Here is a 23,754-nt window from a genome sequence, read left to right as displayed (position 1 = left end):
TACAATATATACCATTCACCCATTCATTATCATGAATGGCCCACATAGCTGGTTAGTAAAACACATTGTTATACATCACATAAATATTTACAGCAATTAATCAAGGGCACCAATAATCTACCAATCATTCAGTCCTTAATAATTCTAATCCAGTTGTTTAACCTTAAAGGATTTGTAGACCTAATCAAGAGTTTATGACTAAAAATGCTCCAATTCAAACCAATAACTTTATATGCTTTATTAACTTTCAACATAAAAATGTATTTCTAGTCTAACCGGAAACATACAAGTTTAATTAAAATTTAAAGCTTATATAAAATTATAATCGAATCCAATTAATTTATTTTCAGTTGAATTTAAGAATTTAAATTAATTCAAGGCTTAATTTTAGTAAAATAATTAGTATAAATAAAAATTTATAATAATTATAATATTCAAAATTAAAAGCCGAGAAAACAATTTAAATTATTAATTTTAAAATTAATTAAAATTATTTCTGGACTGAAAATTCAAAATAAAACCAAAACGTGTCAATCGTCGCAAGACGAGGCGCTTGGGCTTGCGTCCAAGCCCCATCGAGCCTCAGGCCGCATCTCCCCTCGACTGAACATTGCACAAGGCACGAGAGGCAGCAACCACGCGCAAACACAGCAAGCCAAGCCACGCATGCGCGCAGCCTGCCCGCGTACATCGCATCGCTCGCTGCACGCGAGGCATCGCTCGCTGCACGCGAGGCATCGCTCGCTGCACGCGAGGCATCGCTCGCTGCACGCGAGCCATCGCTCGCTGCACGCGAGCCATTGCTCGCTGGCGCGAGGCAATGCGTGCTGTGGCGCAGCACGCTTGCTGTCCACACGCGACTGCTCGTAGTGCCTTGTTTGTCGCCCATCGCTCATCGCCCATCGCATAGCACACACGGCCAGCACCATTGCCTAGCGCGCGCACCATGCTTTGTTGCTTGCTGCATTCGTACCGCACGGGCGACGAGCTCCCTTGCTCGTCGTCGCGTGCCCGCACTATACAACACCACTTAAGGGTAACACGTAGCGTCCTTTGCTTTGTGCGTGCAACGTTTATGAGCGTTTTTCATAAAAATTTAAAATTTTTAATTTAAATTTATCGACAAATTAATAAATCATATTAATTTCATAATTTTAGGGCGAAAAATCGAAAATTTATTAATCAATTAATTTTCGATTAACATGGATTCAAATCTAGGTCATAAAAATTTAAAATTTATCACAAATTAACAATTTTTATGGTGGTTTTTAATCATGGATACCTAATTAAATTGTCAATTAATTATGAAAATCAAATCAAATTCTAAATTATTCGAATTTCAACAAATTAATTACAACTACAAATTAGGTTGTATAATTAAAAAGTCTAGGCATTCAAATTTGTTAAACATATACAGTAGGTCAATCAAAAATTCAAGATTTATCAACAGGAATCGCAAATATTCAATTTAACATCTTAAAATTACAAACTTTTGCATTCGAAAAACTAAAACCTCCGAAAAGTCATAGTTAGGCTTCGAATTTGGGAATTCTGGGTTCGGCATAAAACAAATTTTAGAATTCCTTTTACATGCGGAATTGACACAAAAATCACTCGATTTGGATGAGTAACGAAGAAACTGCCGAAAAACTGCGTACATATAATTATATAAACGCAATTTGCAATTAATTAACAATTACGAAAATTAATCACCCCTTTTTAATTCTTTGCAAATTTGTAAAATTTAACCATGTTATGCAATTTAGATTATGCAAATAATAAGAGGCTCGTGATACCACTGTTTGGTTATGATACATATGAAAAACATAAATCATGCGGAAAAACCTTAATGCCAGGAAACATATTATTTACACATAATCAGTTAGCATAATTCAGATGCATACACTTTGTAGCGTGCCCTTCCTAGCTGCGCCCGAACCGAACAAGAACAAATCTTTAGGACTCCAAGTGTCGCCCCTCCGTACATAGTCCACAGCACGTCCGGATCCGCCTTAAGATTGACCAACTAGAATCGCCCTTAAGGTACTATTATTTTCGGCTAAATGGGCAAGTAATGTGACTGATTTTTCTGCTCAAAAATCACAGCTTTTAATGTATGAATACTTGTTAAAAAACTCGTGTATAAACTTGTTACCCTAGGCACATATTTATAGAATCATGGAAAAGGATTTCGAATCCTATTAGAACACTAAATTAATTAATTAGAATCCCTTTAGAACTCTATTTAATTAATTTCTATCTTCTAGGATTAGGATTTAATCATAGCACGAATTCCGATAGCTTTAGGATTCGTATAGCACACACACGAGCACGAGCACGAGCACCGCACCGCACAGCCCGCGCGCATGCCTCGCGGCCTATGCGAACTGCACGGCGCCTGGCACATGCTCGCAGCCCATCCGATCCGCGCGCGCGCCACGCCTTGTTGGGCCTGGCCTTGCGCTGGGCCTGGCGAGGCTTTGGCGTGTGGTTTGATGCGTATGGCTTGCTGGGCGAGGGCCTGGCTTCGTGCTGGGCCTTCGTCTAGCAAGTCTCGTCCGATGCTAATTCGTACGATACGCTTCCGATTAAATTCCCGATTCCGGAATTCATTTCCGATACGAACAATATTTAACATTTCCGATTCCGGAATAAATTTCCGTTTCGAACAAATATTTAATATTTCCGTTCCGTTTCCGAAATTATTTTCCGATTCCGATAATATTTCCTGATTCTGACAATATTCCCGTTTCCGGCAATATTTCCGATTCCGGCAATATTTCCATTTTCGATAATATTTTCCGATACGTACCATGTTTCTGTTTCCGGCAACATCTACGACTTGGATAATATTTATATTTCCGATACGATCCATATTTCCGTTTCCGGCAATATCATCGTTTCCGGAGTATTCATTTACTTGCCTTTAACGATCTTAGTGTTAGGTTATGATACATATGACAATTCATAAATCATGCGGAAACAACCATTAAGCCAGGAATACATATTATTTACACATAATCATATAGCATAGTCTAGAAGCATACTCTTTGTTGCGTGCCTTCCCTAGCTGCGCCCGAACCGAACAAGAACAAGTCTTTAGGACTCCAAGTGTCGTCCCTCCGTAGATAGTCCACAGCACGTCCGGATCCGCCTTAAGATTGACCAACTAGAATCGCCCTTAAGGTACTAATAATTTCGGCACTTTTAGGCAAGGTATGTGACTGAATTTTTCTCTCAAAAACTCACTTTGAATACTTGAAAACTCGTTATAAATTGTGAACCCAGGCCACATATTTATAGGGGTATGGAAAGAGAATTGGAATCCTACTAGGATACGAATTAATTAAATTAGAATCCTAGTGGAACTCTTATTTAATTTAATTTATCTTTTAGGATTAGGAATTTAATCATTAAACGAATTCTATACGCTTTAGGATTCGAGTAACACACTTCGAGTAATACGCTAGCACCGCACGCAGGCCTTGCGGCCCACGCACAGCGCCAGCCCACTCGTCGCAGCCCCGCGCGCGCGCCCAAGCTTCGGCTGGGCCTGGCTTTTGCGCTGGGCCTGGTCGCATGCTTGGCGTGTGGTTGTTGCGCTTGGCTTGCTGGGCGATGGCCCGGCTTCGTGCTGGGCCTTCGTCTGGCAGGCCTCGTCCGATGCTAATTCGTACGATGCGCTTCCGATTAAATTCTCGATTCCGGAATTCATTTCCGATACGAACAATATTTAATATTTCCGATTCCGGAATTAATTTCCATTTCGAACAAATATTTAATATTTCCGTTTCCGGAATTATTTTCCGATTCCGATAATATTTCCGATTCAGACAATATTTCCGTTTCCGGCAATATTTCCGATTCTGGCAATATTTCTATTTCCGATAATATTTTCCGATACGTACCATGTTTCCGTTTCCGGCAACATCTACGACTTGGGTAATATTTATATTTCCGATACGATCCATATTTCTGTTTCCGGCAATATCATCGTTTCCGGAGTATTCATTTCTTGCCTGTGACGATTTCAGCTCCCACTGAAACCAAGATCCGTCGATTCCGAATATCCATAGTTGGAGTATTTAATGCCATTAAATACTTGATCCGTTTACGTACTATTTGTGTGACCCTACGGGTTCAGTCAAGAGTAAGCTGTGGATTAATATCATTAATTCCACTTGAACTGAAGCGGCCTCTAGCTAGGCATTCAGCTCACTTGATCTCACTGAATTATTAACTTGTTAATTAATACTGAACCGCATTTATTAGACTTAACATTGAATGCATACTTGGACCAAGGGCATTATTTCCTTTACTTAGCTCCCACTGAAACCAAGATCCGTCGATTCCGAATAACCATAGATGGAGTATTTAATGCCATTAAATACTTGATCCGTTTACGTACTATTTGTGTGACCCTACGGGTTCAGTCAAGAGTAAGCTGTGGATTAATATCATTAATTCCACTTGAACTGAAGCGGCCTCTAGCTAGGCATTCATCTCACTTGATCTCACTGAATTTATTAACTTGTTTAATTAATACTGAACCGCATTACTAGACTTAACATTAAATGCATACTTGGACCAAGGGCATTATTTCCTTCAGTCGCATAGTAGCCCGCATGGCTCGTCGAGCCACACGTCCACCACACATCGTGTTCGTGCCTTTGGTTCGTGCCTACAAACCAACTTAATTAAAATAAATTTTTATTTCACAAACTTTGCATTAATGTTATTTTTCATAAAAAAGTTACGATTTTTATTTTCGAAAAACAACGATTTTTACGATTTAATAAACTTTAATGACAATCCAATTTCGTAAAATATTAAATCAAGGCTAACATTATTCAAATTTTTAAGAACGAACGAATCAACTTGAAAATTTTGAACTTTTTAAATAATAAAATCTAAAACTTTAAATCCTTCTTTAACATTTATATTTCAGATTTTAATAATTAGATTTAAGTGCGATTAAAATTAACGAAACCATTCAAAATTTTAATCCAATAATTTTTAAAATTTTCCACTGACCCATTAAACTATATTCCCTTTCCCAATTAACCGAATTATTAGACCTAAATTATTTAAAAAATCAATTAGGGTTTCTAAATTCTACGAATTGGGGAAAGGAAAAATTAGGGTTTATACTTATCGGAAAAATCTGAAACTCTTACCATAGATCAAGAATATACCCAGAAACATTGAGTCAAAATTTCAAGAAATTTCGAGTAGTTTAGGTCGACCTTTTGATTGAATTACTTTCCGACACTTTTAATTTTTATTAAAAAATTAACAAAAAGCCCAAAAAACGACACTTCGAGGCCTGTTTTTTCGATTTCGTTCCCATGATTTGATCTTAGAAAATCGTTTTCAATCAGATTAGGGTTTGAAAAATCGAAAAAGCGAATCTTTTTGAAATCAGACCTTATTACGCATTTCATCCAAAAATTCATAATAAATCCGAAAAATTCACAAAAAATTCCAAATTTTCGACAGATGCAAAAACAAATAAATCATGCTAAAATATGCTTTGAATACATAAGGCTCATGATACCACTGTAGGGGAATACAGTTAAACATAATAACCTGTGCGGAAACAATCCCCAAAGTCAGGAAGCATGTATAAAGCACAGATTAAGCATACTTACGTTTGAAGCGTATTTTCCACAAATCTATCAACGAACACGAACTTAGAACTCCACTTGTCGTTCCTCTACTTGGTTCACCGACACGATCAGATCCGTCTTGATTATCGTAGCTTAGACAATCGATCAAGATAGTTTGCTTTTGGGAAGAACTCACTTTGGAGGCACAGAGAGAATTAGGGTTCTCTGTGTCTCTAGGGTTTTGAGTATGACTGAATTGGGTTGTTGGAAAAAGGGTTAGAAGGTTATTAACATAACCTTACTAACCGGCCAAGCCACAAGGGGCAAGACCGGGCCAGCAAGCCCGCGCAAACGTACACGAGCACACAGTGTGCTGGGCCGTGGGCCGCGCTGCTGCTTCTGTGTCGTTCCCTTGGCCCGCACGCACACACACACGCAGCTGCTCAGCCATGGGCCAGCGCTGCTGTGTCGTTACCTTGGCCCGCCCGCGCACACGCGCTGCTCTCTCGGCCATGGGCCAGCGCTGCCATGTTGTGGCCTTGCTTGCGTGCCGAGCACCCATGGGCCTTGAGTGCTTCGCGCACTCGGCTCGTGGACTACTCCTCGTAGTCGCGACTTAATATCGTTCCGGATATTATTTATCATTTCGTATACGACGAATCACCGTCGTACGATACGATTTTTCGTTTCGGCTAGCTTACGAATATTCGTGATACGATATATGATTCCGATGCAAGGTTGTATCGTATAATACGTTTTCCAAAACTAATTCCCGAAAAGCTATTAAATGAATTTCCGATTCATTTAATCCGGTGATCTGTTACGTGTCATTGGTGTGACCTTGTAGGTTCAGTCAAGAGTAAGTTGTGAGTTTAATATTCATTAGAACTCACTGATCGGAAGCATTGTTCCAGCTAGCTGTTCCGATCACTTGATCTCACTGAATTAATTGTTCGAAATTAATCTGAACCTTGGTATTAGACTTAATGCACCTTGGGTGAAGGACATATTTCCTTCAAAGAATATTCCCGTAGAAATATTCCCTCCGATGTCTAAGTAAGTATAGGCTAGAGAGAGAAGTAATCTGTAGAAAGAAGGCAGAGCAAAGATAGTTTAAGGTAGGTGGGAATGAATTGAATGCCCCCTTTTACCTAGGGATCTGCACTATTTATAGTGCTAGGGTTTCTTGGGAATTGATCCCTAAACCCTGGCTGCATGATTGAGTGCTCTCTGAGATTGGGACACGTGTCCAATAGTAGGAGGTCTGATTTAGACCTGATGGACTTTTTGAGCTTTGGGCTTTCCCTTAAGCTTTGGGCTTTTATCATGGGTAACTTGGGATCTTACCAAGCAAATACACCTCCTGGGCCTAAGTGATGGGTCTTGGACCTAGATGCGGACACTGGCCCTGTATGGATTTGAGGTATGCATGCTCGAGTTGGCCATGCAGGTCTCATGGCTCAACATAGTTATATGCCAAGGCCATATCAGGACATGAGCCTTCTGTGAGGTTGCCTTCTAGGGCTAGGGGACCTTTCTGAGTTGGGCCTCCCTTTTGGGCTAACATAAGAAGGCCATGTGTCACTCTTTCGTTTAGGCCACATCAGATATTAAATTATTTTGGAGGGAATAATATTCAAATATTTCGGAGGGAAAAATATTTAAATGTCTTAGAGGAAATATTATTTCAAAACTGAATTTAAATTATTACTTTCGGAATTTATTAATTCCTAATTCTATTAGGAATCAATTTTGGAGAAAAAGAGTTTTAATCAACTTAAAATTATTTTATAAATCCGAATATTATGTTTAGTATTTTATAAATTCAGTTTTATAGTATAATATATTTATGAGAATATATTTCGGATTTATTTTGGGAAAATAAGATAATTCTATTTAAAATTTAAATTTAAGAGTTTTACCAATTCAAAATTTTCTTAAAATCCGAAATCTTGGAGATAAATTCTGAAAGTTTCATGATATATTCTAAATAATTATTCAAGCCTCTGTTTAAAATTTCGTGATTTTATCTTTTGTATTTCTATTTTAAGTAATTTTTTCTCTAAACCTAATATCACCAAAATCATGACTAGATTCAGAATCCTATCATAGCTTAAACACCAACTACGGCTATACCTCTTAGATTTCCATTCTAACCCCAACCCTAACAATAATCCTACACCTATAAATACCCCTATTTCATTCATCATTCCTCACACCAAAAGTTGAGACCTTTCCCAAGCCCGCTCTTAAACTCCGTCTCCCTTTTTGGCTCGAAACCTTCTTACCTAAAACCCCAACACCACCACCACAACACCCCCGTCGTGCACTCCTTGCCTCCTACGTCTATATCTTGGTGTCGTGACATCCACACCCCAATTGGTTTCAAAGCTTTCTCTTTTTACGGCCAGTTTTTACTAATTAAACTCTTTTAAATTAATTAATGCCGTAGTTTTTAAAAAGTTTATTTTAAACCATAGTTCGAAATTATGATTAATAATAATTTTATTATGCATGAATGACTCATGAATTAGATTTAAGGCTATTAGATTTATTTTTATTAATTTAATTGTTCAATCAGGAATTCATTAGGGTTTTATTTATTAATTGTTAGGAACTTGTGAGTGATCTGTAGCAGGATCAAATTAATATTTGTGTAAGGTGGTAATTAATCAAGGTACGTGTATGTGGCTTGATAAATATATACTATTATTAAATCTCCAAGGCAAATCATGGCACGCCGCCATGTGTCACCTTTTCTAAACATGACAAGGCGCCACATCAACAATATCAACAATGACATGGAGGATGTGTTTTTTCTATATTGATACACAACATGTTTTTTTTAGGGTTCTAACATGGAACCAACAAGAAATGTAGTAGAAAGCTTACCATCTTAGCTATACTATTATTTATGCTTTTTAACTCTATTTAAATATATTTAAGTGAGATAAGATTAGTGTACGTGTTTTTATACTATTTTTTCACATGGTTTATGTTATTAATTTTATAATTTAACCACATAGTGATTGCAAGAAAATTTAATTTTGTTACTATTATTGAAAATGGTTTAGAATAATGACTGTATTTTTAATTTGTCCATTTTCTAAATTATAATAGAACACGTTTTTCCATTAATTAGTCAACAATTGTGTTAGCATATGTAGATCATAACATATACACAAAACATTTGTTAGATATTGGACATGATTTACAAATCCTAATTCACAACCCAAAAAGGGAAAAACCCTATTACTGAACATTAATACGTACTACATACAATACATCATATCCAAATAAAATAAACGATCTCCGAATAGTTATTAAAAAAAGGTCAAACTCGCATACGCAACACATGTAAACAATGAGTAAAAATTTTGTATATTATCCAACATTGTAATCGGGGCATCGCCCGGGGAACACACTAGTTATGTGTTAAATCTATGTATGGTTTTAATTGTTATATTCTGATTTATTAATCGATTTTCAATTGAATTGTGAACTTATGATTTTAATTTTATTATTTAATTTATGGACAAATAATTTATGGATTTCGAATTGATAATTGATATACTAATTTTTAAGTGTTAAAGATTCAAATAAAGGGCTCTTCGAAATTTTTGATGGATTTTAATGATTTAATAATTAACCATTTATTTATACATGTCATTTAATCGAAAATTTATGTTTGATTAAATAAAAGGAGGATTATTGTTTTATCTTATGGTTGGAATTGGATGGTCTTTCATGACATTATTGTTCTTTTGTAAAGTCTCAAAGTGGAAAAGATTTCATGGAACTTTTATGTTCATACGCATCACTTGTTGTGTAAGTCGAGGGTCACTTGTTGACTATTGTTTGGTTAGTACCCAAATGTATAGATTTGTGATGGAATACTAGCTTGGGGGTGTGCACATTTAGGAAGGAAGGGGATATAAGAAGAGGTGTTTGATTTCCATATTCTAATTGAAATCTATTTTCGGAAAGTTTCTATTTTTTGAATATTGTTATTTTTGGAAAGTTTATATATTTGGAATATTTCTATTCATAGAATTTTTATACTTTTGGAAGTTACTATTTTGAAAATATGTATTCTTGAAACGTTTATACTTTTTGAAAAAGTTACTATATATGGAAAGTTACTAGTTATTTGAAGTTTCTAATTTTGGAAAATAAATCTTTTATGATTTTCAATTAAGCAAGTTTGAATTAAAATGGTTCGTGAAAGTTTGCTCAACTATATACAAATGTTTTACTTGTCTTTCATACATTTGTACTTAGCTTTCGTTAACCCGTATTTCCTATTTGTTTTGGCTTGGCCCTGTTCACCTTTTGGTGAGAAGTTTTCAGGAACTTGATGTGATGATGTGACATTCTTGCATATGGGATTAATGGAGAGTTCATTAGTTAGGATTTATTTCTAAGTTGGTTTTCATTTGTGAATTCAGATTTTAGTATTTTAATTTCAATGGCTTATCGAATATACACTACTATTATTTCGACTATTATTATTCAATAAAGAAAAGTAGTTGATTTATTTCCGCTGCATTAGTTGAGTTAAAGCCTTTAACGTAATCACGTGGCAGTAATACTCCTAAGTTTCTCTCAAGGTTGGTTTTATTCAATTAAATCTTGGTTTAAAAAGAGAGAAATTTAGGGTGTTACAAAATGGTATCAGTTTAATTTGATAAATATAGTTGAGAGTATGGGTAGACTTTAAGGGGCATATAGGATAGAGTTTCGCATTCTAAGGCAAGAAAATCTTTATTTCAAAAAACAAAAAAAAAGTCTCATTTTCAGTAAAAACTATTTTCTTATTTTGTTTTGAGAAAAGATGATTGGTGTGAATCTATCACTCATAATGTCTTCTGTCTAAGGTTGAATAAGAGGATCCTATACCGACGTTGTGTATAATCCTCTAACTACCTGGGAAAGATTGATGTTTTGATTCATTCACACTAAAAATCGAGTACTTAGAACTCATAAAAATTTTGAGAAAAATCAAATCATTTGTGAATAGAATTCAAGGAGCGATTAATTTTTTGTTTTCATGATAGAATTTCGTGAACTTTGCATTAGCCAAAGGGTCTGAACTTGTTTTTAAAATTAAAATATGTTGGTACCAATTTTCGTGAGTTTAGTCACGATTTATGTGAATTTTGTGCATAATTATTATCTTAACTAATTATGCATAATTGGAAGGATTTTGATGGAAATTTTAATTTGCTAACTATAATGGATTTTCTCATATTTGAAATTGGTTTAATAATTTTTCCCTCGATGAAATTTGGTGGAAAATTTAATTTTCTAACGGTAAGTTTTCCTATGTTTGGAAATTGTTGAAATTATTCTTTTTATGAAATCAAGGTAAAAATTTAGGAAACTGTGACACTAATTGTCTATTTTTATATGTTTATGGAAAGTTAAATTGTCTTTCTTGAAAAAATTATAGTAAGTTTTATGGTGAATTATTTAAAGAGTGTTGTGATTGAAGCTGGATTAATGGTCTTTTACAGCATATGTGAAATTTATCTCTACAACGTGATTGATTAATGTGAATTGTAAGGTGACATTCGAATGGCCTAATTTTCATGATTTAGGAGTATATATTTTATTGTCCTTTGTGACATTAACTCAACTATTTGGCGCCTTGTATACAGTGCCGGGGCTACGATTCCAACATGATAATGGGCCCTGTGCAATTTTCCAAAATAGGGCCCTGTATTTATTACTTTAATGAATATTCAGTTTTTATTAAACAAAAAACCTTCACTAGATTAATAAAATTTGCGAAAATGATAAACATAAAAAAGAAAAAACACTAATGAAAATTTCAACAATAAATTAAGAAAAATATGGATAAAAGCTAATGAAAATTTGCATAATTTAATTAAAATTTTGGCAAAATTAAATTGAAAATACAATGAAATTAGAGAGAGAAACAACTCTATAATATTATCAACATATCAGGGTAACATTAAAAATTTAGTCGTTGAAAACGAGATTTGATAAGCAATTTGAATATGAAAGGTTTATCGATATTTGGATGAGAAATAATGAAGAATGGATGAATCATGAATGTATTGGTGGTTTTTGTATTCCATTGTACATGGGAATCTTAAAAATAATTTACTGTAAAAAAACCAAAAACAAAAGTAGTCGAAGCAAGCTGTCATATTTGGGAAAATCAAAACAGAATTTATCAGTTATGGGATTCGAACCATAGTTGTTGCCATATTTGCTCATCACCTTAACCAATACTCCAATTTTAGTATTTGTATACATTTAGGAAGCTAAATACCCTATATTTAAAATTTAAATTTGGGGGCCCTGTTCCGTCGCTCACCCCGCACACCCCCAGAACCGGCCCTGCTTGTATACCATGTTTGCAAAGTGATTTATGGTAGTTTAATATGTTGAGTATGCTTGACCTATATGCTAATGTCAGGTGAGTTTTAGTTATAGTTTGGCCATTAATTTCAGCATTAGTGAAAGTGATGGTCGATTTGGTTAATTCCCTTAGAGGAAAGAAGTTTAGTATATATATTCGTCCTTTAATAGGAAGAAGGAAGTTGCTCTAAATGAATTAGGAATTGTGGAAGATGATTTCAAAGTTTATGCAATTATTGACTCTTAAGATTTTCTAAAGCATTTGGTGTCATGAGATATGAGAAAGGGGAAATTTATGAGTTAGAAAAATAAGTATGTGAATTATGGTGTATATTAGTTTCAACATATTATCATGCTTTGGATAGGTTGGGTGAGAATTATATCATTTGTGTTATTAGTTTAGCATTATAACGTCATCTATATATGGTGTAAGATTAGAAAAATGAGCATAAAAGAGTATTTTGTGATCTTATGGATACTATTTGTTGGACCGTGCGCTAGCGCGCACGGTCCCCTAAGATATACAAAATTATTGACCAAAATATTATGCAAATCATGATCCTAATTATTTGATGGAAACACTTGCAAACCTAAATATAATAGACAGTAAAACATAGTTACTTACATAATGTAAGTTTCGCCGAATTTCCTAATACATAGGTTATCCAAAAGGTGCAATGGGTGTTTCCTAAGAACATGAAATTCGAGTCTTCCATGTGTTCGAAAAAATCCCACCGCATAAGATAGTTCAAAATAGGAAGCAATGTAACATATACAAATGTTTCTTGCAAAAGGTGTAAATGCATAACGCAATCATACATATAGCTTCGGTACTAATCAGCTTTCATACATACTTATTTTTCACACTAAAAATAGTTTTCACATATACAAAAGGGAGACATTACTGAAACTGGTCACCCATCGGCCGCAGCCTCCAAAAGCCTTCTCGGTTTTATCCTCCAACACCACCTGCTTGAGGCGCCACAATAGCGCATTTTACTTGGAGAGAGTTGTTGGTGGGCTTACTTTGACCAAAAAATGTTTGGTACGAAACATCTCTTTCACGACCATGATTTATTTTTCATCACCTTGTAAATGCAATGGTACAAATATAAATATGAGCTGCAGGTACCATCCAAGAATGTATCCCCCTCTTGTCCAATTAATAACAATTCTCATCTGTTGTATTATTGCTCAGATCTTACCTCCATACCAGAGGCGGAGACAGGGGGCGGGTAGGGGCGGCCGCCCCCCCAAAGAGTAAAAAAAATAAGCCCTATGTATTAATAACTGTAAGAATAAACCATTAATTTCCCTTTGCTCTAGTGGTCAAAGGTTCATATTTGAGCCCCTTGATACAAGGTTCGACCCCAACTCCAGCAAAACTACCATTTTTTTCCCTCAAACTTATAAAATGTTCACATTTTTGATGTAAATTTCTCGCCCCCCCCCCCCCCCAACCTACAAATCCTGGCTCCGCCACTGCTCCATACGAAGACTTAAAATATGGCATCAAAAAGTTCTAATGATTCGTATCTATGGAATTGTTTCTATATAATATCTACGCATGCATTTATATGGAGATTCTTTGTAGTTGTGTCTGGTCCATATCAAAGGATGACTATTGTGTGAGATTTTCCATTCCCTAAGCACTGTAACATAAGTTTATATACTCTCTTATAAAAAAGCGGGAGTAATTAGAGTTTTATCCTAACTATCCACTTTAGATGATCATGCTTGCTCATGAAATATGTACATATCCTGATTCCTAAAACAAACTACAACTGATTGCCTATTCCATGATTTGTTAGATAAATGCAGTTGTATCACATGCTTTTTTCTTTTCCAAGCATTAACCAAAAAATGACAAACAAGACAAAAATGTTGCGTTAACAAAGATGCTAACCATTCATAGTGTTGGTTAAGTGTGAGAGTATTAACTCCTATAAGTTTGTTCTTTCTTGGGAGTATAAAATCAGGAACTTGAACCAATGCATTTTTTTTCCAGAGAAGGTTGTCAAGGATGGTGCATAATATTACCTAACTCTCGTGGGTTGACGATTTCTTTGAAATTGTGGATCTTCTAATCACATGGATCTGAAAGAAAATGTCAATTGGTGTGTCATGCTTAGTTATTAGCTACCCGGAAAAATAAAGGAAAAAAAGGATAGAAGTGGCAGAGTGCGAGCATGCCGTATGTTTGATATGAAGTAGATCTTTAGCAAGCATCCTGAATAGCTTTTCATAGTCCAAAGTGAATGTGGTGTACTAAAATTGTGTCGGTGCCGTCAAAGATGTCATAGTTGAAAGTTAAGTTATCCTGCATTCATGGTGTGTAAAAAATGTTAAAATAAGAAGTAGGAGTTTTGCAAGAGAGTCTTAAGTTGTAGATATAAAAAGCGAACCTTGGAAAACCCATAGAAAGGGAAACAGTTGGTGCATGTGTAGGCTCTTCCCTGTGGAACAACTGTCACGGTTACAAGAGCCTATGTATGCATTCACCTCATCAAAGTTCGGCTCAGGGACAAGTGGACAACAACTTTCACCCAGCGGCCCTCCTCTTGCAAAGTAGTTTCTTCTTCTACAAGCAATGCATTTATATATATTGAAGACTGAGGCATTGACTTACCTAGTTGGAATTACAGTAAATTTAGTCAGAATTGTAGTAAAGTCAGATTCTAGAGAATGCCGAAAATAAAATGCAAATGAGCATGTAATACTATCATCAAGTGTGTTCTATTTTTTGGGTTTTAATTCTTCTTTTATCTGGGGAGGGGGTAATATTTAATAAGTGTATGTGTCACTATAGGAGGGTAAAGGTATATGGGTATTTGTGGTCTTTTCTGTAAATTATTTAATGAAATCATTCAAGTTTGGTCATTAGTATTCCACATTGGAACTATGATATGTATTATTTTATATCTTATATTCAAGATCTCTATTCAAATAATTGCATTTTTAAATGACTGTCCCAAAGTAAGTTTAACTCAATATCCTGCAATATGTAGGTAGATGACTCATCTAAAAAAATTTAAAGTGCAAACAACTACCACTTAGATTGTACATTTTTACTCATCTGGATCACCAAGAACTTATTCTACTTGTCCACCACATTAACCTTTATGTTGTTATGATATTTGGGTATATACCATGGTTGTTAGTTGGTTTTTCAAAATATAAATCTAGTGTTGTCTTAGAGCTTGCATGATATTCTCTCTAAACTTTAGTTGTTTGGGGTTCTGCAGTCTATAATTCAGACATTCAAGTGACCCCTATAAATACGCTTATCACCCCTGATTCAAAACAAACCTAGAACTTGAACTCTAACTATGTTGTCAGATTAAGTAAACAAACAATACAAGCACAAAAAGAACTAATGAAGCTAGGAAAAACAAGCTCATTAGTGATTGGTCACATCATATCCTAAACTTTGAGCCAGAAAAGGCAAAGCTTTTGTAGAAAAAAGAAACACGAATTCATCCATAAGAGTATGGTGTACAACCTGCATAATGAATTCGGACTATGGAAAAGTAATAATCATGCAAATAAATTATGTTTTCTAGCATCATCTAATTGTCTTAAAAGAACATCACTATCCACCACTTAAACTAAGTGACCAATTGATGTTACAGACCTCATTCACTCGGAAAAATGGCCCACCTACTTTGCAATAACTCTATGGTGGATGTGGAAGTGGAGGAAATGCATTATGTTTTGGCGAAGAAATGAAGTTTCCATTGATGTTGGTCCATTCCTCTATCCCCAAATCGAGGAAACGTGGAGGAGTTTCAACCTCACTGAGGAGAGACATGCTTCGACCAGCCAAACCAGAAGAGAAATCCTGGTTAAATGGATAGCACCTTCCACGAATTGGCTCACACTTAACACAGATGGGGCCTCGAAAGGTACCCCTAAACCAGCTGGAGGGGGTGGTGTCATTAGAGATGAGAGGTCTCTTCCAAAAAGCCTTCGCCGTAAACTTTGGTATTTGTACAGCTTTCAAGGCAGAGTTGATGGCTGTAGCTTTGGGCCTTGACATGGCAAGGGAAATGGGTGTGCAGAAGCTAATCCTACAGCTAGACAATGTGGCGTGTGTATAGTTCATTAAAAATGCAGAGTTCCAAGGTGGTGAGTGTCACCATATCATCAACCATTGTAGAAGTATTATTGCTTGTTCGGGATTGGAAGTCAATGTTATTCACACTTTTAGAGAGGGAAATAAGGTAGCAAATTGTTTTTCTAATTTAGGGGTTGTCCAAGAAGAGAGAGTTAGGTACTTTCATACATCTCCGTATGAGATTTTTAGCCTTCTCTTTGAAGACATTATGGGTGTTACGACACCTCGTTTTGTAATTTAGTTTTTCTTTAAAGTCGGGGTTACATCCCCACATTCGCAACAAAAAAAAACAAAAAAAAACTCAGTGACCAATCCACATAAATTGCAGGCACTATTTTGTGCTAGAGATAATCATTAAGAAAAGAATATACTTGTTGCAGGTTGCAGTCATCACAACTGTTGTCGCCACACCCACAGTTTCTTGGGACTATTTTCTTCTTTAGAGATCGCAAGTTACAATTGGGAAGAGAGGTTGCAAGACAGCAAGAGAATGATATAAGAGAAATGTAATTGAGATGATCCAGAATGCTGAATATTGACACCTATATATAGAATGTAGGAGGCAGCAAAGGAAATATTTAACCATAATTCATACACATCTAGTAATCCCGGTCTTTCACAATATCAACTGACCCCTAGAAGTCACCTTTCACAAATCACTATCAGCACTAAGTATATTAGGTTAATTAAGTCTTGAATCTCTTGAGTAAAAATGGCGACATACCCAAAACAAATTAACAAATTAATATGTTATACACATTTCTTTCCATGTACAGAGTGTGAGGTATGTTTCTTCTTCTATTGCACTACCTAAGACTGTATTTATTTGTCATGTTATCTGCTTAAATTTCACTACCAATAATAATATGATACAAAGGAATTAAATCTCAATCAAAACGAATATTGTATTTTGTAATAACAACTCCTTGTTACTTGGAGTCTTATCCACATGGGCCACATCCAACCTTCAGATGAAAGGAAGACAAGTCTTATGTGGTGTAATCACTCATTTTAATTCACATTCCTTCAATCTAATCAAAGGTGGGGTATTTTCATTTTTTTGTTGCATAGAGCAACCAATCAATAGTAAATCTATTGTATCCAGAAGCTTCTAAGTTATATCAAAGAAGTTCTAAAAGTTTTTTTCCTTTCCTTTGTTTTACTTTTAAAGAACTTGAATACTGGATGACATGTGAAATAAAGAGATAAAAGCATAGCAGTTGAATCTGCCAACAAGTTTTTCATCTTCTATACGTATCCAAAATCCTCAAGCTTTAATTTTATGTAATCAGATTTTTTAATATATATGTTGTAGAGATATTAAATGTTAAATAAGCTAAATATCCCACATATGCTATGTGTAGATAGACAAACACGATAAAAAAAAAATTATACGTAGTAGCAAGAGATTTGATTTTAAAATAGTCGAGTTAAAACATTGAATTATTCTAAACCAATTTTCTGATATAACTTCAACGTCCTAAAAAAACATGAGGCCTATGCTTATTTGCAAGTTGACATTGAAGAATATGGTCAAGCTTCAAAGGTAAGAAATTTTTGGCAAGCTTTATCCACTATTAATGACATCTTAATAAGTAATGATCTACTGATTTAACATGACAATGAAATACCTTTTGTTTTAAAAAAAAACCCAAAGCATAATAATGTAACTTGAGTAATCGTCAGCTTAACACAAAAAAAATAGTGTGTGGACTATGGATATTCCTTTTCCCAATAGCCAATAATTTAAAAGATTCACTTTTCAGCTTTGTACAAGCAGATTATATAATCTATGAGCAATTCTTGTGTGAAACTATTTCACAATATTACCATAAAAAGTTAAGAAATAACAAGTCATCCTCAAACGTGATTAAGCATGGCCTCGTACGTTCTCTCACATTATGCTAGTGTGAGACCACCTCAACCTAGATTTGTCTTTCACTTGTCAGTCAAATTATATCCCAGTAAATCCAAATCTTCTCCAAATAAGCCATGTTCCAATATCATAACCAAATAGGCATGTTTACTAATAATAAGCTTTTTCCAAAACATAAGCTTAACATAAATCATTACATTTCTTTCATAGAGTCAACAAGAATGTAGACAACCTTTACTTCTCCAGGTTATTGTATATCTATATCACACATTTCCTACGTGATGAGTTTAATGTATGATTGAGTTCCATCCAAATAAATTAAGCTTAAAATCAAAACAATACAAAATAATAAGCAATTATTCAAGAAGGGGAAAAAAGAGATATAAACGGAAAGGTGAGAGAATTACAAACCTGGGAAGCATTTTCCTAAACATTTTCATTAAAGAGCTATCCTGGAATTCATTTGAAACTTTATAAATAATAGTCAATTTGAATTAAGTTAATCACTAATCAAATACGCACAAAATATTAAGAAAAAATTCAATCGCAAATTATAAGAACATGTAGTTATTTGAATTCGTGAAATTAGTCGAATTAAACAAGATTAATTGCAAAGAAGGCGAACCCAAAATAAACTAAAATTACTTGATGTTTTGTTGGCGTTACTGGTTATGGAAGATGTAGCTTGAGCTAGACGTTGTGATTCTTCTGATAAATGAAGAGGCCTCCATTGAAATCCCGAAATTAAATAATTAGGGGTTGTTGATAGTTAAGATTATTGATAGGATTTCAAGGCCAAGGAGAGAGAAAAGATAGAGGAGCTAAAAAGATTGAGAGGGACGAAGAAAGTGGAGGATGAAGATGAATAATAGAAAAGAATGTATGTGGGAGATGAAGATGAAATGGAGTATGGACAGAGGAGAGATGAAGAAGATCTGGAGGATATGAAAAATCGAGAAAGAAAGAAAGTCTGAAAGGGCAGTGTTGTCATTTCACTATTGTTAAGAGAAAATGGATTTTTTTCAAGGAAGGATTTGAGGGTAAGACAGCAATTTAACTATTCCTAAGGAAAATTTTGGGAACCTCTTGCTTTTTAAAGGCTTAGGATATGAGATACCAAATTCGAAGTTTAAGATACCAAAAGTTATCAATGTAATTACTAAGGAAGGAGGTATACTGCAAGCTCGTGTTGAATTTCTTTATATTACATTTTATGGAGATTTATCTTTAAAAGGATGGGATGAAGAGATTTTAGAACAACTTAAATACTCAAATGAGAAGATTCCTTATAATAAGAAGAATGAGAAGGAATTTCGGTCACTCGATCTACTAAATCTAACGGAGCAAAATTGTTTTCGTTGTCTGGTACAAAGTCCACTGTACGAGTATAAACCTCCCCGCGTTATGACTAGGTTGTTTTCTCTATGCTATTTCTCTCCCCCTCTTTAGCTTCCCTATCCTTAAAATTAAAGCTTCCATGGATGTTAAAAGCTTGGATATTATTTTTCTCTCTCCTAGTCTCCTCTCCTCTCCTCCTAATCTTCCACTGGACCACCGCCGTAATTCTGCCAAAGCCAAAGTCGACACTTTCATTTTTGTTGATTTGGAGTGAAAGATGGAGGAGAGAGAAAGATCGAGGTGGATCGTGAGTCGCGATTATATGATAATTTGCGCAATTGATAATTTTTTTGCTCATTTGAACAAAATGAGCAATTTTGTTTGCACATTTGAACAAAATGAGCAAATTGTTTTACTCATTTAAACAAAATGAGTAAATTGTTTTGCTCATTACACAACATAAGCTATTTTTCAGAATCTCTCTTTACTCTCTCTGCTCTCAATCGTCCCAGACCACATATTAAGGAAATTAGATGAAATTTTGTAGCTATAACAACGGTGAAAATCCCAATTTGATGTGGAAAATTCCCACCAATTAATTAAGAATGAAATTTTACTTTTCTCTCTCCTCTTGGACCCTATCTTGATTCCCAAAACTCTAATTTCATCAATCACATACTCTTGTTTAATCAACATAATCTCATGGAAAAAAAATTACCAGCTGACTTTAGTCCTTGATTGCCATGGAAATAAGAAGAAGAAAGCAGAGAGAGTGAAAGAAAGAGGTCATGGATTTTAATTTTATATGGGTTGTTTTTATGCTACATTTTTTATTCTTCTACTCCTTTTTACGTGCAGTGTTGGAATAAGTACATTTGTGTGCTTTGTTTGTGTGGAAGTGACAGACCGACAGTTGGAGGAGAGAGAAAGCCAAGAGTGGGTTGACCGGTTGAATGTAGTGGGTTACTCGGATTTTTCTATATATATATATATATATATACACTATATATATATATATATATATATATATATATATATATATATATATATATATATATATATATATATATATATATATATATATATATATATATATATATATATTGGGTGATAGAAGATGGACCTACAACATTTGTATTTATTTATTTTACCACAAGATGTAAGTTGAATGGTTTATATTGGCTATGTTAAGATATTCTAAGGACGGAAGAAGTACGCTTTTAAGATTTGAACTTATGTCGAACTTTATTATAAAGGGATAAAGGAATAGAATCCTATCAATTCAGGGTAATTAATTTAGAAGATAGTGGTTGTGTTGTACTCATATCAACGATTTAGGTATTGAGTATATCTTTTGTGAGGAAACAAGTTATTTTGGAAATGAAGTCTTTGTTATAGGAAAGTTTGCTTGTTAATTCGTTCCATGGGTTGTTTAGTTCCTATTATGAGAATAAGTTATTTATGGTTGTATTTTAAGAAAAGCTTAAGCAAGTTTGTAAAGGTCGTAGCTTTGAAATTTATTTAAATATGGTTGTTTTCTTCTAATAGTTGTGTTATTTTCTTGATAAATTTTACTTACGTTTCTAGTTTTATTTCATCTTAATTGTGTGTGTATAGTGAGTTGGTTGATTTTTTTTAATTTTATTTTTCAATTAAGAAGTGTCAAAGGATAGTTTGATGGACATTTTGAGATATTCATAAGTTGTGGAAATGAAGTTGAGTTATGGAGAAGAGAATAAAACTTTTGGGCATATGTTTCATGTGGTACTAGTGAAACATTTAATAGTAATTAACAGAATTAAGTTTTTAGTCAATGAATATTGAATAATGTTGGTGTACGATCAAAATTGGAGCTAAAAGAGCCAAGTGTTTATTTGAAAGGAATTTTTTTTTAATTCTTTTATGATTGAAAGTGATGAGTATATTTATGGTATTGTTGGAGGCTTGGAATAGAAAATAGTTCAATTATTAAAAGGTTTAAGGATTAGTAGATAATTTATATTGAGAAGTTGTAAATAACAAGTGTAAAAGGTAATTTTTTTGATGAAAGGATAAATCATAATTGAAAGTCTATTTTAAAAAGATATTATTTTGTCAAAGGACCTATCTAGTGAAGTTAAAGGTTAATTCTAAGAGAATTAGTGTATTATTATCCAAAGAAATAGACCCAATGGTTGACAAATAAGAAAGTAATGAAGTCAATTGATGAAGGAGGAATTGATGAAAAATGTTGGGATATGAGAATAGTCCATTAGTAATCAATAGAAGGTCATATAAAAGCATTGTCAAAGTTATTGGATATTTGTGGCTTTGTTGAATGGAAAAAGAATTCTTTGGAGGAAAAGATCATGAGACTCGAGTATGTGAAAGGGAATTTAAATTATCGAAATTTGGTGAAATGTATTAATGAATTGTTGACGAAAATCTTGTTTATGGAAAGTGAATAGAAACTCTTATTTATTTATTAAAGACTTGTTATAGAAAGACGATAGAAGAATTATAGAGATGTATTGTCTTGATCAATGTACTTAATGGAGGAAATGGGAAGGAATGTTCAATGGTGACCAATTTTATTGAGTTTATAAGAATTAGGGAGAAGTAGAAATTGGTTCTATTTGAACGGTATACTTATATATGTTAGTGTACTCGTTGTCAAAGTTCATTATGTGATTCTTTGTTCTCATTTTGGTTGTGCAATCATGCGCGTGCATGAGATTTCTTTACATGAAAGAAAAATGTATTCAAAAAGTATTTTGAATAAGGAGGAAATCAAAAGTAATTATATACATATATATATATATATATAAATATATATATATATATATATATATATATATATATATATATATATATATATATATATATATATATATATAATTCTATTGTTTCTTTCTATATTTAGTAGTATTTGAGTAAAACGATCTTGAACCTTCACCTCAAGTATCTTTCCTCCCAACCGTTAACTTGAAATTCTTTATGGTTCATATTTGGAATTCACACATTTAAATTAGTCTTATAGTTTTCATAAACTATAATGCTTGCTTATTTCCATTAATATTATCATTTACTTTAACCAAGAAAAAAATTTATTCTTTTGTGTTGAGCCATTGAAATCAAATTAAATTTTGCTTAGAATAGGAGTCGTTTTCGCAATCATTCTAAATGATATTTTTGAAATCTTTCCTAGCCCTTTATAGCCTTTATATTCAATTCATATCTCAATAAATGATTCTTACATCTCCAATCGTAAGTATCCTCTTATAGAAGTCTCATATTGGTTTCAATTCCAAATTTCTCATTTCTCATACGACTACACTCTTTATACCAAATTGAATTTTGGCCCTTTTCATTGACCACGATGGTTTTCACACTTATTTCATCTCTTATTATTTCTAAATTGTCTACACATACTTCACCTACCTATTCTAACACTAACTTTGTGTTTTGTTTGAAATTTTCATACATTACTCGTACCATGATTGCCAACGTTCACGAATCTTATTCCGTTGGAATCTAACCTTGTTGTTTGGCTAAATTCAGGTCATATCTACTTGCATTCAAGTTTCATCAACCATTGTTTCTAATTTTCAATTATATATCCCTCACACTAAGCATACTCACCTACCTATTTATTTCTTTGTACACTTACACTCGTTGCATGAATTCAAGAATCACCGTTGTTGTTTTGTAATGTAACACCCCGACTTCTAAACACCATTAATTAGGTTAATTATCTTTAATTAGCAGCGAAAACCCTAATTTAGTCGGAGCGTCACATGCCGTATCTCCCTCGTGGGAAATACAAGGCGACATAACCTTTTTACATTTACTGACTACTGTTGAGTAACAGTAATTATACTTCACTTCGATTAATTCTTTAATATTTACATCGAAATCTAAATTTAATAAATATTCCTAACAATGATTAAACATAAATATTAAAATCCAACTCAATAATTGAAATTTGACTTAGAGTTTAATTAGTTCATCCATTATTACTAGTGATACATGATTATCTTTATTAAACATCGATCGTGAATTTGATGGTTGCATCCTCACTCTAAGGCATCCCATGATCTTCTTCGTACCTAAAACAAAAGCAACATCGTGAGCCGAGGCCTAGTAACATACTACCCTAACAACGTAAATTCATTTCAATTCATTTTACTTAATTTGCAAACAGGGAGAATAGAATATAGTAAATCACTTTCACAAAAGCATAATAATAAAACATCATTTATAACTTGAAACTTTAGTAGTTCCCATTATCTTTCATAAAACCTTCATTTTACTTGGTAACTGACAAGTTAGCCTTGCGGGACATCTCCCACCTTGCGATATTCCTCAAGGAGCACTCTCCCTTGTTGGACATACGCCCGTACCTAATTAGTTTTTTTCAGCTTGCGGTAACCCTCAAGGAGCAC

At 34.0% G+C, this 23,754-nt stretch overlaps 1 long non-coding RNA gene across 4 annotated transcripts; it reads right to left on the bottom strand.

Annotated features, from left to right (window-relative positions):
* Positions 1 to 12,751: 12,751 nt before the first annotated feature.
* On the bottom strand, positions 12,752 to 19,007 carry LOC110800570 (uncharacterized). 4 transcript variants are annotated; one of them, XR_002536686.2, is made up of 5 exons: positions 18,638 to 19,007; positions 18,404 to 18,444; positions 14,405 to 14,628; positions 14,040 to 14,319; positions 12,752 to 13,087 (listed from the first exon to the last, which is right to left on the bottom strand). It is a non-coding gene; the product is annotated as an uncharacterized lncRNA (long non-coding RNA). The 4 variants fall into 4 exon arrangements; XR_008921954.1 differs by having other exon boundaries at positions 12,752 to 14,319; positions 18,638 to 18,998; XR_008921955.1 differs by lacking the exon at positions 18,404 to 18,444 and having other exon boundaries at positions 12,752 to 14,319; positions 18,638 to 18,990.
* Positions 19,008 to 23,754: the final 4,747 nt, after the last annotated feature.

This window comes from Spinacia oleracea, chromosome 5 (genome assembly GCF_020520425.1).
Source record: "Spinacia oleracea cultivar Varoflay chromosome 5, BTI_SOV_V1, whole genome shotgun sequence".
Classification (NCBI taxonomy): Eukaryota; Viridiplantae; Streptophyta; class Magnoliopsida; order Caryophyllales; family Amaranthaceae; genus Spinacia; species Spinacia oleracea.
Note: the sequence above shows the minus strand (reverse complement) of the source record. Positions and strands in the feature narration are given on the sequence as shown.